We start from the raw sequence: 15,343 nt of genomic DNA, 5'->3' as shown, positions 1-15,343 counted from the left end.
ATCCATGCGGTCTCTAAATGTCTGCCATTGCCCATCCACAGTCAACCCCTTAAGTATCATTCGCCAATCTATCCTAGCCAATTCACGCCTCATACCTTCAAAGTTACCCTTCTTTAAGTTCTGGACCATGGTCTCTGAATTAACTGTTTCATTCTCCATCCTAATGCAGAATTCCACCATATTATGGTCATTCTTCCCCAAGGGGCTTCGCACAACGAGATTGCTAATTAATTCTTTCTCATTACACAACACCCAGTCTAAGATGGCCTCCCCCCTAGTTGGTTCCTCGACATATTGGTCTAGAAAACCATCCCTTATGCACTCCAGGAAATCCTCCTCCACCGTATTGCTTCCAGTTTGGCTAGCCCAATCTATGTGCATATTAAAGTCACCCATTATAACTGCTGCACCTTTATTGCATGCACCCCTAATTTCCTGTTTGATGCCCTCCCCAATATCACTACTACTGTTTGGAGGTCTGTACACAACTCCCACTAACGTTTTTTGCCCTTTGGTGTTCTGCAGCTCTACCCATATAGATTCCACATCATCCAAGCTAATGTCCTTCCTAACTATTGCATTAATCTCCTCCTTAACCAGCAATGCTACCCCACCTCCTTTTCCTTTTATTCTATCCTTACTGAATGTTGAATACCCCTGAATGTTGAATCTCTTACTCTGTATATTCTCCCTTCTAACCAATTTCTAATCCAGATTTCTCCCTACTAATTCCATACACCTTAATCTTCTCAAGTAATTCCCCATGTGGTACTTGGTCAAATGCTTTCCTTAAGTCCACGAACTCTACATTCAGTGCATTTCCCTCATCTACTGTATTATCTCTTTAATGAATTCTACTGGGTTTGATAAACACGATCGCCCCTTGTGAAATCCATGTTGGCTACTGACTATTTTCTTTTTATCTAGATACGTGGTAACTTCATCCTAAATTAACAGCTCTAACATTTTCCCGACCATAGATATTAAGCTAACTTGCATATAATTACCTGGTTTAGCTTGGTCTGTTGACATTTTTAAAAATGGGTACTATATTGGCCACTTTCTAGCAATGTTCCCTCTAAGCTGCGCTTTGTTGTATGCAGCCAATTTATTTCAATGCATAGTCCCTTTAAATTTCTGTGCATGCGCGATATTTCCAATGGAAAAACCTGTAAGCGGCCTGCGCGGTACCTTGCAGATTACTGCGTGGCCACGCATGTGTGCAGCTTAGAGGAAACATTCTCTCTAGTCCTCTGGCATTCATCTACACTTGATAGGGCCCTGAAATATAATTTCTAGGGCCACTGCAATTTCCTTCCTTAACTCCTTCAGGATCCAAGAATGTATCCTGTCCGGTCCTGCCACTTTGTCTTCCCTTAAAGAAAGATATAGGGCTGGATTTTCTGGTCCTTTGCGCTCCGGAGCTGCGTTCCGTCTGCTGTGCCCCGTCGTGATCCTCCAGTCCGCTCTTGCAACGGCGCTGAGCAGCACCAATGGGAAGAGCTGCGTCGGGTATGCAAAGCCTCTCGTTGTGACACCGGCAGTAGTTTGAACTTTTCCCCGATCCGTCCACCGGGAAGTACACCTGCAATGACACCTGGGAAATCGGTGCGGTGCAGCATAGCCGGCAGCACAGAGGATGGTAAAGTACTCCGAAAGTGAGTGTTTGTTCTTTTAATTTTTTTAGCGATTTGTGTTATAATGGCGTAGGCAATGTTTTGGGAATGTTTTTGTGGGTTTTTTAAAGTTACACCGCCACCGCCCCCTCCCCCCCAACCCCCCACCCCCACCTTGCCTCATTGGAGTGCACAAGGTCCGGCAGTTTAGTTTGCGAGTTTCCCATCCTTGCGCCATGAAAAGTGTACAACACCTCCCTTCGCGCTGCACTGCCTGACATAGAACCCAGATGCTGAAACTTCCTTAGCAAAGTGCAAACTATTCCTGGTAACTACGCCGATAACTTTCCCGCCTCGCCTCCATTTTCGCCCCGGAAACTGAAAAGCCTAAAATCCAGCCCTTGGTTTTGTATAGCGCCTTTCATGACCGCCGGACATCTCAAAGCGCTTTACAGCCAATGAAGTACTTTTGGAATGTAGTCACTGTTATCTGTTATAATGTAGGAAACATTAGCTTAACTAACGCTTGGATTTTCTGAGGACAATGACCACCTACGCGGTGCATACACGGCCGTAAGTGTCCCGCAAGTTCCGGATTTATGCACGAATCTGTGCATGCACAAAAACCCGGAACTTACAATCTATCAAGAATCTTCTTGACAGATCCTCTGCATCCCTGGGAAATGGACATCGGCTGGCTATGTGCCCAACTCTTGCCCAGCGAATGCCCATGAAACTCTTACGCTTGGTAAAAGCAGGCATAGGGCCTTCTTTTACCAGTGTAAGGGTGAAAATAAATATTAAAATAATTTAAAAATAATCACTTTAACATTCAATAGCTTTTAAAATTAGTTTCTGTTATTTTTGGTCCCTTACAAAATGTTTCAATTTATTTTTCAAAAAATTAACATTTTGTTTTAAATGTTCAATAAACTTGTATTTTAATTAATTTTAAACATGTAATGTTTTTTTTTTATTTTAAAGTTGTGTATATGTGTTTTTTGGGTGATTCCTATTAAGCTTATGGGGATTCCGTACATAAATGGAATCTCCATAAGCATAATAGGAATTCCCTTTCTGATTGGTTGGCCTGACCCACGTGATCCCTGGGACGTTTGCAAACTGCTTGCGCCCCTGGGATATGCGGGCCTCTACGCAGGTCTACACGTAGAGGCCCAGGAGCGCAAGTCTCCGTGGATCCAGGACCATCAGGTAGGTGCGTAGATTTATTGTGGTTTGGAGGCATCCGCCCGCGGGAAGCCTCTGACTGCAAATTCAAGCCTAACGTTTTTAATTTTCCAATTTAACAATCATAATATTGCTCATCTCATTCTCAACTACTTCAGGATTCACATCCTTTCTGATATCCTCTTTAGTATAGACTGATGGAAAATACTTATTAAATACATTTGCCATTTTTTGATTATCCTCTACAAATTGACAATCTTCTCTTCTCAAGGGTCACACCTCGCTTTTAACTATTTTAGTTTTAAAATACCTTACTATTCCTTCTGATTTTAAAAAAATCCTCACAGTCCCTCTTAGCTTTCATTATCCCACTCAACCTCTTTTCTCATATTCTCAACAGACCCAGGCATTTCCACTGAACCAGCAAAAGAACATCATAGGCGGTCCCTGAGATCGAGGATGACTTGCTTCCACGCCGAAAAGGGATGAGTTCACAGGTGTTTCAATGAAGGACCTGAAATTCCAGATCCTGAAATCCATCCTGAAGGGTGGAAGATGCCTGTGCGTGGATTTTTTTAACGTGTGGTGACTGTTGCACACCAGAAGTGCTTGACAGAGCTAGGTCTTGGTCCAGTGGCAAGGGTTAACCAAGATGACTGGAGATCTGCTCTGCTGCACGGAACTAGTGCACACACATATCGCAATGTGAGCTGGCCCGTGCTGCCCCTGGGCCCTTGACTGGGCCCCGAACTCGCGCCTCTCCTGGGCCCCGATCACGTCGCTCTACGAACTCTTGCTGCTCATTCGCCGCGGAGGGGGCGGTAATAGTGGCGGAGAGCATTTTCGGGCGGGCAACCAGCTTCCAGCGCCCCGCTGGGACATTGGGTGCGGGGTTTGCGAGGGCGCGTAGCAGTACCACCTGGGAGAGGCGAACCCCTGTGCAACGCCCCCTGGTTGTGTCACAGGCTTGAAATCTGAAACTCACCTGATCCATAGCGCCCCGCAGCGCCCCCTAGTGGGACAGCCTGGGAAAGCAGGCAGTCCGAGCTGTAGTGGCCGCAGTGAGGGAAGGAATGTCGACCTTAGCAAAGTGTGATTGCATTTTAATTTTTGCGATTCATGTGGATATGGCATCAGGAAATTATTGGGAATATTTTTGGTGTTTTTTGTTCAGATTTATTTTTTCTCACGGAAACCTCTCTTAGGACGCTCTGAGACCGGCTGTTTAGCTCAGGATTTTGAGTTGCTCAGCCGGCCTAGTGCCCTGAGAGAGGTGTGGAACCCCTCCCCTAGCGCCCTGAGAGAGGTGTGGAACCCCTCCCCTAGCACTCTGAGAGAGGTATGGAACCCCTCCCCTAGTGCCCTGAGAGAGGTGTGGAACCCCTCCCCTAGTGCCTTGAGAGAAGTGTGGAACTCCTCCCCTAGCACTCTGAGAGAGGTGTGGAACCCCTCCCCTAGTGCCCTGAGAGAGGTGTGGAACTCCTCCCCTAGTGCCCTGAGAGAGGTGTGGAACCCCTCCCCTAGCACTCTGAGAGAGGTGTGGAACCCTTCCCCTAGTGCCCTGAGAGAGGTGTGGAACTCCTCCCCTAGTGCCTTGAGAGAGGTGTGGAACCCCTCCTCTAGCACTCTGAGAGAGGTGTGGAACTCCTCCCCTAGTGCCCTGAGAGAGGTGTGGAACCCCTCCCCTAGCGCCCTGAGAGAGGTGTGGAACCCCTCCCCTAGTGCCCTGAGAGAGGTGTGGAACCCCTTCCCTAGTGCCCTGAGAGAGGTGTGGAACTCCTCCCCGAGTGCCCTGAGAGAGGTGTGGAACCCCTCCCCTAGCACTCTGAGAGAGATATGGAACCCCTCCCCTAGCGCCCTGAGAGAGGTGTGGAACCCCTCCCCTAGCACTCTGAGAGAGGTGTGGAACCCCTCCCCTAGCACTCTGAGAGAGATGTGGAACCCCTCCCCTAGCGCCCTGAGAGAGGTGTGGAACCCCTCCCCTAGCGCCCTGAGAGAGATATGGAACCCCTCCCCTAGCACCCTGAGAGAGGTGTGGAACCCCTCCCCTAGCACTCTGAGAGAGGTGTGGAACCCCTCCCCTAGCACTCTGAGAGAGGTGTGGAACCCCTCCCCTAGCACTCTGAGAGAGATCTGGAACCCCTCCCCTAGCGCCCTGAGAGAGGTGTGGAACCCCTCCCCTAGCGCCCTGAGAGAGGTGTGGAACCCCCTCCTCTAGCACCCTGGGAGAAGTGTGGAACCCCTCCCCTAGCACCCTGGGAGAAGTGTGGAACCCCTCCCCTAGCGCCCTGACAGAGGTGTGCAACGCCTCCCTTAGCGCTCCGCCCCACACTCAGGGCCCAGCTGCTGAATTTTGCGGCTGGAGATGTAAACCATTTCCCGACGCAAAATGTTCCGCCCCTTCTTCCTAGGCGGTCCCTCGTAGCGAGGATGATTTGCTTCCACACCAAAAAGGGACGAGTTCACAGGTGTTTCAATGAAAAACCTGACATTCCAGATCCCGAACTACACCCTGAAGGGTGGAAGATGTCTGTGCGTGGATTTTTTGAACGTGTGGTGACCATTGCACATCAGCCACCACATGGGCTTGACAGAGCTCGGTCTTGGTCCAGTGGCAAGGGTTAACCAAGACGACTGGAGATCTGTCTGCACGGACCTAGTGGGCACACATATCGCAGTGTGGGCTGGCACATGCTGCCCCTGGGCCCTTGCCTCTCCTGGGCCCCACCTGGATTAATGCCGCAACAGAGGCGCGACCGAATTTCCACCCTTTCTGATTCTATACAAATGATACGGAGCAAAGGCGGGTGAATAGAGTTGAGGTGCAGATCAGTCATGATCTGATCGAATGGCAGGACAAGCTTGAGGGGCTGAATGGATCCTGCTCCCATCCATAGAGCTCCACCTCTGCCAGATTTAAGAGACAAATGTTAAATTTGCACGACGCACGATCCCAGCACTCACACCGGAGGGGGGCAGCGAACCCGTATGGGACCGGCAGGCACTTGGTTCACAGGTGGGAAACTCCAAAGCACACTCGTCAGTAGCCTCAATTTGCTTCCACTCCAAAACTTCCCTATTTAAACCAGCTGAGAATGGGATATTCTAGGGCTTTCCCTGCTTGGCATATAACATATTGGTTACACATTAGAAACATTTGTGATCAGTGTGACACAATTTGCAAATCCATTTCAATATTACATGAGGCAGTTTATTTTTAAGTCGCTATCCATAAGGGGGATTAAATTGGATACCCCCAAAAATGGGCGCAGGGTTGTGTAAAGTTCTGACCCTGCAGTACAAACTTACATGAGGCATATGCTAAAGTCAAGGTCACTCTGGACCTGCACCTTTATTTCACAGCTCTCGAGTGCCACACTTGCCTGAGACCTGCCTTTATATACCTGTGTGGGACAGGCATGCAGTGTCTCCTGCAAGTGCACCCCTGGTGATAAAGTATGCTTGTGATTACAGGTCATATCTAGTTACAGTCATGTATAGCATGGTAAGATACAGTTATATACAGTAGTGTGAGATACATGACATCACCCTCCCCCAAGGTCTTATTGTCTTTATAGATTCAGTCTCTCAGGTGGTCTATGCTCTCGCGTGGAGCGTCTTAGTTATGGTTCAGTTGTTTGCCTGGGTGCCTGTTTTTCTTTCGGTGTGATTGCTGGTATCTCGCCTGGGCTGTCAGTTTCGTTCAGTATGATTGCTGGAATCTCGCCTGGGCTGTCTGTTGAGACTGCCCTTTCCTCAGGTTGTTCCATCTGTCTGTCCACCAGGTGTGGTGTGAGTTCCACATTGTAGCCTGTCTCTGGTTCTGCAGTGTTGTTGGTGAATCTACTTTTGACTTCGTCTACATGCCTCCGGCAGGTTTGGCCATTGTCTATTTGTACAACCAGTAGCCTGTTCCTTCCTTGCCTGTTACTGTCCCTGCAAGCCATTTGGGACCCCTGCCATAGTTTAGCACAAACACTTTGTCCCCTATCTCATTCCACCTCCCCCTCGAAGTGCGGTCATGGTACTCAGTTAGCTTCCGGCACTTTGCCTCAACAATTTCATGCATGTCTGGGAGGATTAACGAGAGCCTAGTCTTTAAGGTCCATTTCATCAATAGTTGCGCGGGGGGAACCCCAGTCAATGAATGCGGACGAGATCTGTATGCCAGCAGCAGTCACGACAGGCGGCTCTGCAGCGTGGGACCTTGGATTTTTAGCATGCCTTGTTTAACGATTTGCACTGCTCGTTCCGCCTGGCCATTGGAGGCCGGCTTGGACGGTGCCGCCTTAATGTGATTTATGCTGTGGCCAACTATAAAATCTTGAAATTCTGCGCTGGTGAAGCACGGACCATTATCACTGACCAATATGTCAGGAATTCCGTACGTTGCAAACATGGTTCTAAGGCTCTCTACAGTGGTGGAGGTGGTGCTCGAGTTTAAAATGGTGCACTCGATCCACTTTGAAAATGCATCGATGACTACGAGAAACATTTTGCCCATGAATGGGCCCGCATAGTCTACATGCATCCGCGACCACGGTTTGGTGGGCCAGGGCCAGGGCCTCCCTGGGGGCATTACTGGTGCACCGCTGGACGCAGAGCTCCAAGTCCGCGTCAATGCCAGGCCACCAGACGTGGGATCTGGCTATGGCCTTCATAAGGATGATCCCCGGGTGCTCACGGTGGAGCTCCCGGACAAACGCCTCTCTGCCTCGCAAGGGCATAACTACTCGGCTGCCCCACATCAGGCAGTCTGCCTGGAGTGATAGTTCATGCATGCGCCTATGGAAAGGTTTGATCTTCTCGGGGCAGGCATCGCGAGCCTCTGCCCAGTCACCAGTTAAAACACATCTTTTGACTTAGGATAACGTAGGGTCGCTGGTCGTACAGGCTCTGATTTGGCGAGCCGTCATGGGTGAACCTGTGGATTCAAAGGCGTTGATTGCCATGACCATCTCACAGTCCTGTTCGTCGGACCCTTCCGTGGTCGCCAGGGATAGCCTGCTAAGCGCGTCGGCACAACTGTCTGTGCCTGGTCTGTGGCTTATTGTGCAGTCGTAAGACGCCAGCATGAGTGCCCACTGCTGAATGCGTGCCGAGGCTTTGGCGTTTTTTGCCTTGCATTTGGATAGCAGGGACGTGAGGGGTTTGTGGTCGGTTTCTAACGCGAACTTGGCCCCGAAAAGGTATTGGTGCATCTTTTTGACACTGTACACGCACGCGAGCGCCTCCTTCTCAACCATACCGTACCCGCGCTCCACCCGCGAAAGTGACCTGGAGGCATAAGCAATGGGTTGTAATTTACCCGCATCATTGACATGTTGTAAAACGCACCCGACCCCGTATGCTGACGCATCACATGTAAGAACTAGCTTTTTACTTTGGTCAAAAAAGGCTAAAACACTCTTGGAACATAGAAGGTTGCGTGCCTTATTGAAGGCGCGTTCTTGGGCGTGCCCCCAAAACCAATCGCACCTCTTTCTGAGTAACACATGGAGAGGCTCCAGCAGCGTACTCAAGTTCTGCATAAAGTTCCCAAAGTAATTGAGTAGCCCGAGAAAGGCGCGCAGTTCCGAGACATTCCGGGGCCTGGGTGCCAGATGAATTGCTTCGGTTTTGGATTCTGTTGGGCGGATTCCATCAGCGGCAATCCTTCTGCTCAAAAATTCAACCTCGGGCACGAGAAACTGACACTTGGATTTCTTAACTCTTAGGCCTACCCGATCCAATCGACTTAGTACTTCCTCCAAATTGCGGAGATGGGAGTCGGTGTCCCTGACCGTGATGAGTATGTCATCTTGAAACACAACCGTCCCCGGGATGGACTTGAGCAGACTCTCCATGTTGTGCTGGAATATAGCAACTGCCGACCTGATGCCGAATGGGCATCGATTGTACATAAAAAGGCCTCGATGTGTGTTGATGGTGGTCAATGGCTTAGACTCTTTGGTCAGTTCTTGCGTCATATACGCAGATGTGAGATCTAGTTTCGAGAAAAGTTTTCCTCCAGCCAATGTGGCAAATAGGTCCTCCGCTCTGGGCAGTGGGTATTGGTCCTGTAGGGAGACTCTGTTTATGGTAGACTTGTAATCCCCACAGATTCGTACGGATCCATCAGGCTTCATGACGGGGACGATGGGACTTGCCCAGTCGCTAAATTCCACGGGTGAGATAATGCCTTCCCGCAGAAGCCGGTCCAGTTCATGTTCAATCTTTTCCCTCATCACATAAGGCTCAGCTCTAGCCTTGTGATGGACCGGTCTGGCATCCTGTGTGATGTAGATTTTAACTTTAGCCCCTTTGAAGGTGCCCACACCTGGCTGAAAGAGATGTTCAAAACGACTTAGAACTGTTAAGCAGGAGGTCTGTTCTTCTGACGACATGGCGTGAACATCATCCCATTTCCAATTTAGTTTTGCCAGCCAGCTTCTCCCCAATAGTGCTGGGAGATCTCCGGGGACAATTCACAGGGGAAGTCGGTTCACCGTCCCTTTGTGTGTGACTGAGAGCATGGCGCTGCCAAGGACTGGGATGATTTCTTTGGTATAGGTCCTTAGTTTGGTGTCGATCCTTGTGAGTTTTGGTCTGTTGCTTTTGTGCGGCCACAGCTGTTCAAATTGTTGGATGCTCATGAGAGATTGACTAGCTCCCGTGTCCAGTTCCATGTTGATGGGTATCCCGTTGAGTAGGACCCTCATCATTATTGGAGGCATCTTGTTGTAAGAACAGTGGACATTGATCGTGTTGACCTGCTGTACCTCGGCGTCCCGGGCACTGTCCCCACTGTCTTCTGGTCCGCTTTCCGACCCTTCCGATTCGTATACCAGCCGAGCTGCTGTTTTTCTGCACATGTGAGCCAGATGCCCTGTATAGTTGCAGTTTCTGCAAACAGCATGCTGAAATCAACACTCCCTTGTTGAGTGCCTTCCCCCACATCTCCAGCACAGACCGCTTCCATTGTTTCCGAAGGATGAGCTGCGTCTGGCTGATCTCTCTTGAGCTTCTCTCAGTCTGTAGTTGATTGCTCGCATTGTGGTTAATGAGGTGTGAACGGCCGTTCATGTGGCCCTTGATGGCTTCTGGTGCCACTGCCTGCTGTTGAAGGCCTGCTCTCCTACCTTTGTCTGTGTGTGGGGGTAGCGGCTTGTTTCACGCTGTGAACCCCTTGTTCCGATGTTTCATTAGTTGTCATACCCGCAGTATAGATCAACCTCATTTCTTCTTCTCCTGCGAAGAATGTCTGTGCGACCAGTGCTGCTGCCTCTAGGGTCAAGTTCTTGGTCTCTATAAGCTTTCGGAATATGCTTGCATGGCCTAGTCCTACAATAAAAAAGTCTCTCAGTACTTCTTTCCTTAGTTCATCGGAAACGCAAATAAACTAGCCAGCCTCCGAAGTTCCGCCACAAAGTCGGGTATGCTCTGGCTCACACAGCGTCTGTAGTTGTAGAACCTGCGTCTGGCCATGTGTAGGCTGCTCGCTGGCTTCAGGTGGTCTCTCACTAGTGTGCTCAACTCCTCAAACGACTTGCTTGCTGGTTTCTCGGGTGCCAGCAGGTCCTTCATTAAGGCGTATGTTTTCGAGCCACAGCTGGTTAAGAGATGGGCTCTTCTCTTGTCTGCCTTATCGCCGCCCAACCAATCTTTGGTTACAAAGCTTTGCTGGAGCCTTTCTATAAAGTCCTCCCAATTGTCTCCAGCATTGTATTTCTCATCTGAGTCGTTGGTAGCCATTCTGTAGATTCTGTGATCCCGTAACTCGTCGCCACTGTACAGTCCTGACCCTGCAGTACAGACTTACATGAGGCATATGCTGAAGTCCAGGTCACTCTGGACCTGCACCTTTATTTCACAGCTCTTGAGTGCCACACTTGCCTGAGACCTGCCTTTACATACCTGTGTGGAACAGGTATGCAGTGTCTCCTGCAAGTGCACCCCTGGTGGTAAAGTATGCTTGTGGTTACAGGTCATATCTAGTTACAGTCATGTATAGCATGGTAAGATACAGTTATATACAGTAGTGAGATACATGACAGGATGGCAGTCTGTAATTAACCCGTGCCCATTCATTGTGCTGCAGGCATGTTAAATTCGTGATGACTGCTGTTTTCCATGATTGTTGTGTGCAGCCTATGCTACCTGCGCTGTTCATTGGCTGCAGGCATCAGCAGGAGTTCTAATATTGCGAGTGGCAAGCCTACTTAAAGGCAGCCTGCACCTTTTAAAGGGGCAGTGCATTGAGGCAAGAAGTGATGGGAGTCATTTGAAAACTGAATCTGTGCTGTGATACTTGGGCAGGAGGCCCTAGAGACATAAGCTCAGAAGGCAGTGGAGGAAGTAGTGGCAGAGGTTAATGCCAGGAGTATAGCTCCAAAAACATAGATGCAGTGCAGGAAGAAGTTTAATGATCTGACAGGGTTGGCTAGGTGAGTGAGTTCAATCTTCAAATGGCATATCCTACCAACAGCACCCCTAGCTTCATCCACTCAATTCGCTACACCCCATCCCAAACCTACCAACAATTTCTATCAATCGGTATTCAACCCCTTAATTTAAATGCTTTGCTTCACCCTCACAAACTTAGCACTGGTGTAAGCTTCTCACCCACAACTCACACACACTAGAAGCTATTCTCCATGACTGCCACATCACCCAAACATATTGCAGTACACTCACTGACACACTTCCCTCTTTCTCGCAGGAGAAGGTGGTGTATAACAGCAGGCAGCAGCAGAGAACTGGAGGAGGACAAGCGCACATGTTTCAACCCCCCTGTTGAAGGCAGTGCTAGCCATCATGGGAAGGGGCATTGCTGAGGCCATGGCTACTGGTGGGGCTGGAGAGATTGGACGGTCTTTGCATTCCGAATCCTTCTTCTCTCATCCCAATTATCCTTCATTCTACAATTTGTCTGACTCACAACCTGCAGATGGTGTAAGCAGCACTTCTTACTTTCTTCTCTCCCAACCTGTTCCTTTTTCATTTCAAGAACTGGAACCTTCCCAGCCAGAGGAGGAAGAGGAAGAAGACTGCACTGCCTGAAAGGATGGTGGAAGCAGATTCAATAGTAACATTCAAAAGAGAATTGGATAAATACTCGAAGGAAAAAAATACAGGGCTCTGGGGAAAGAGCAGAGGAATGAGATTAATTGGATAGCTTTACCAAAGAGCCGGTACAGGCACAATGGACCGAATGGCCTCCTTCTGTGCCGTATCATTCTATAATTCTAAGACAGTGATGATGAAGAGACATCATCACTCTTACACTCACAGCCACCAGCTCAGAGACTGACTTTAGAGGACAGGATAGAGGAGAGATCTGCACATGGTGAGGCACTGGGCACAAGCCCACAGGAACCAAGGTGGGAGGAATAAATCCCACAGGTTCCAGCTAATCGGACAGCAAGGTTGCACACTAGTTCTGCTGCAGAGGAGTAAGATGAGGACTTTGATGAGCCAAGTTACAGAAGAAGGCTGATATAGATATACACAACCACATGCTTGATGCACTGGAAAGCATGCCAGAAAGCCTCCACACAATGTCAAGGACGATAAGGAGTCCACCTGCAACTTGGCATAGGGCTTTGCACAGAGCTTGGAGCCCATCCTTTCCAATATTGAATGGGTGGTCACCTCCATCAGCACACCTATGGAACCCACAATGTTGCAGCATCTAATGAACGGTGTAACAGCATCCATTATAGCACAAATAGCTTCCATCGAATCTCAGACTGCTGCCATTGTGGCTCTGGGTACCACTGTTGAAATGAGCCTTTTGGGCACCACAACAGTCTAGCAATCTGTTTTCCAAGCAATCACCAGAATTACTGAGGCGTCATCCCGGGAGAGGGGGAGTAGTTACATGATCAATGTTCCCCTTAAGGTGCGTGGGTATGTGGCTGTGCATCAATTGGGAGGTCCCGCACAGGCCGCTCACAAGCTGTTGCCGCTGGAAGACACTGCACATATACGGCGGCCATGCAGCAAATTTCAAAGGACAGTGCACAAAAAAAATGAGGAAACATTGTCCATGATTTCTTTAAATAGCCCTGGTGGGGAGTCCTTCATGCTGTTTAATGTCATGTTCAGTCGTGCGAGGTTAAGAAAGAGCGTTTGCTGGATTTTGGAGTTCTAAAATGGCAGCCGTTGCTTCATATCAACATTGTACACTGATTCATGTTTTGATCTGCCTGCTCTGCATGATATTGGTGGTCATTAGACGTGCATGCGCGAACCCCTTTACCAAGATTGTGTCCTGCACACTTCTTGGACCTCATTTTGAAGTTTTGGATGGCCGCATAGCATTAAAAAAGGCAAATTTGCAGCCAAATTTAACCCCAAAGTTCGCTTTTAAATTTTGACTTTGTGTAACAGTGACACAATACCAGCAATTAAGTCAACAACCAATAAACCTGTAAATTAAATTTTTTTTTAAAGGAACCTTAATAAATCAAATTAAAATTTTGTTCCCATTTGTGATAATGCACACCAGTTCCTCCGGTGCCCACCAGTTGCAGAAGGCCTTGAGCGTACCGGTGTACACAGCGTGCTCCGTCTCCAAGGGCACCCGGGTGCAAACGTAGCCGTGGAAGAGAGGCAGTCAGTCGGGTTGAATGAACCCTTCGACCGCCTGCTGCCTGGACCTGTTAATGGCCACCCGTGCCAGGCCCAGGAGCAGTCCCACAAGGAGGCCCACCGAACTGCTCGCTCCCCGCCCCCGCACCGGGTGAAGCATCATTGGCTTCAATCGAAATAAAAATCGGGAGATGTAAAACGGGCTGCCGATTTGCTATCACCCGTTTTACACTATCGCAAAAAAGTCTAAATCTATCCCAATGAGTGTGAATTCTAATGATGGACACTAGTAGAGTTGAAAACTGATACAGACAAGTAGGACAGCCTATATTTTTTACCAAAAAATTAATTGATGAACAAAATTACTTGGGAACAATATTTACAGAAAACACTCCCCACCCCCCCATAAATTTTTCAGAGAAGAATTGAAGGGTTTATCTTCCTAATTTTGTCAACTGGACTTGGTTGGTAGCACTGTTGCCTTCGGGTGGAAAGATTGTGAGTTTAAGACTTACTCCAAGCTTGAGCACAAAATGTAGGCTGACATTATAATGGTGGTGACATTGGTGGTGGCTATCTTTGGATGAGATGTTACGTTGAGGCTCCATCTGACTGCTCAGGATTGCAGAATATTCAAGGAGCTGAGAGTTTTCCTGGCACCTTGACCAATATTCCTTGTTTACCACTAAAACAAATTATTTGGTAATTTCTAAGTTTTCTGTTTGTAGGACCTTGTTGTGTGCAAATTGGTTGCTGTGTTTGCCTGCGTAACAACGACTACTACCTTTCAAAAAGTACTTTGGTATGGCTACTACATAGTCCTCAACAGACTTTAGTGGATTTATATTTGTCTAAATTGCAGTAGGCTGTGGATTGAGGTTAACCTGGAAGGGGAATGGGGAGAATTAATTCAGTTATGAAAGTGTTTTTAAAACCCCAAGCAGCTGGAGCAATCAATCTGAAGGCAGTGTTCATCGCCATCTTGTGGTAGAAGATCAGTACTGCACTTTATTATTTTTCTCACAAAATCTTTATTGGTACAGATGGTAGATGTTACGCCATCACACTCTTCCCCAAAATGCTTGTGTCGTGTTCCTTGTAAGGAGAGATACTTGCTGATTATTCACTGTCATCGACCAATGGTCTTTGCAAAGATAAACCCAGTCACCAAAGGAAGTTAGCTGTTAATAACTGTTGTTAAATTACTTTAAGGAAGCTCCAGATGGCTCAGTAAGTTTAGCCAGAAAACAGCTTAATCATATAAATTGGAAAAATCTTTAGTTTGAAGTTGGTTTATGTTGAGATGTCTGATTAAAGACAGCAGATTGCTGCAATTGGTCAGTGCTCTACATTCGAGAGGAGGGAAATCAGTCAGGACTCTTTCAGTAACCCCTACTGGAAGTGAGTATGTGTGTGAGACACAAGGTAGATATCCCAGCAGTGAAACAACCTTCAGACATTCAATGTCAAGGTTCAAGTATGAATAATGGGCACTTGGGTGATGCAGTTAAGGACACCAGTGGAACTGCAACCTAGAGAGAGTCAATACCTCAGCAAGACTTGAAGAAAATCTTGAAGAGTTGATAGAGTAAATAATAACAATAACGTGTATTATATAGCACCTTTAATGTAGTAAAATATTCCAAGGCGCTTCACAGGAATATTATAAGACCAAAAATTTCACACCGAGCTACATAAGGAGAAATTAGGGCAGGTGACCAAAAGCTTGGTCAAAGAGGTAGGTTTTAAGGAGCGTCTTAAAGGAGGAGCGAAAGGTAGAGAGGTAGATTTAAGGAGCGTCTTAAAGGAGGAGCGAAAGGTAGAGAGGTAGATTTAAGGAGCGTCTTAAAGGAGGAGAGATAAGTTAGAGAGGTGGAGAGGTTTTATCAGGGAATTCCAGAGCTTAGGGCCTAAGCAACAGAAGGCACAGAAACAAGAGGGCAGAATTAGAGGAGCGCAGATAT

This window comes from Pristiophorus japonicus, chromosome 2 (genome assembly GCF_044704955.1).
Source record: "Pristiophorus japonicus isolate sPriJap1 chromosome 2, sPriJap1.hap1, whole genome shotgun sequence".
Taxonomy (NCBI): Eukaryota; Metazoa; Chordata; class Chondrichthyes; family Pristiophoridae; genus Pristiophorus; species Pristiophorus japonicus.
Note: the sequence above shows the minus strand (reverse complement) of the source record.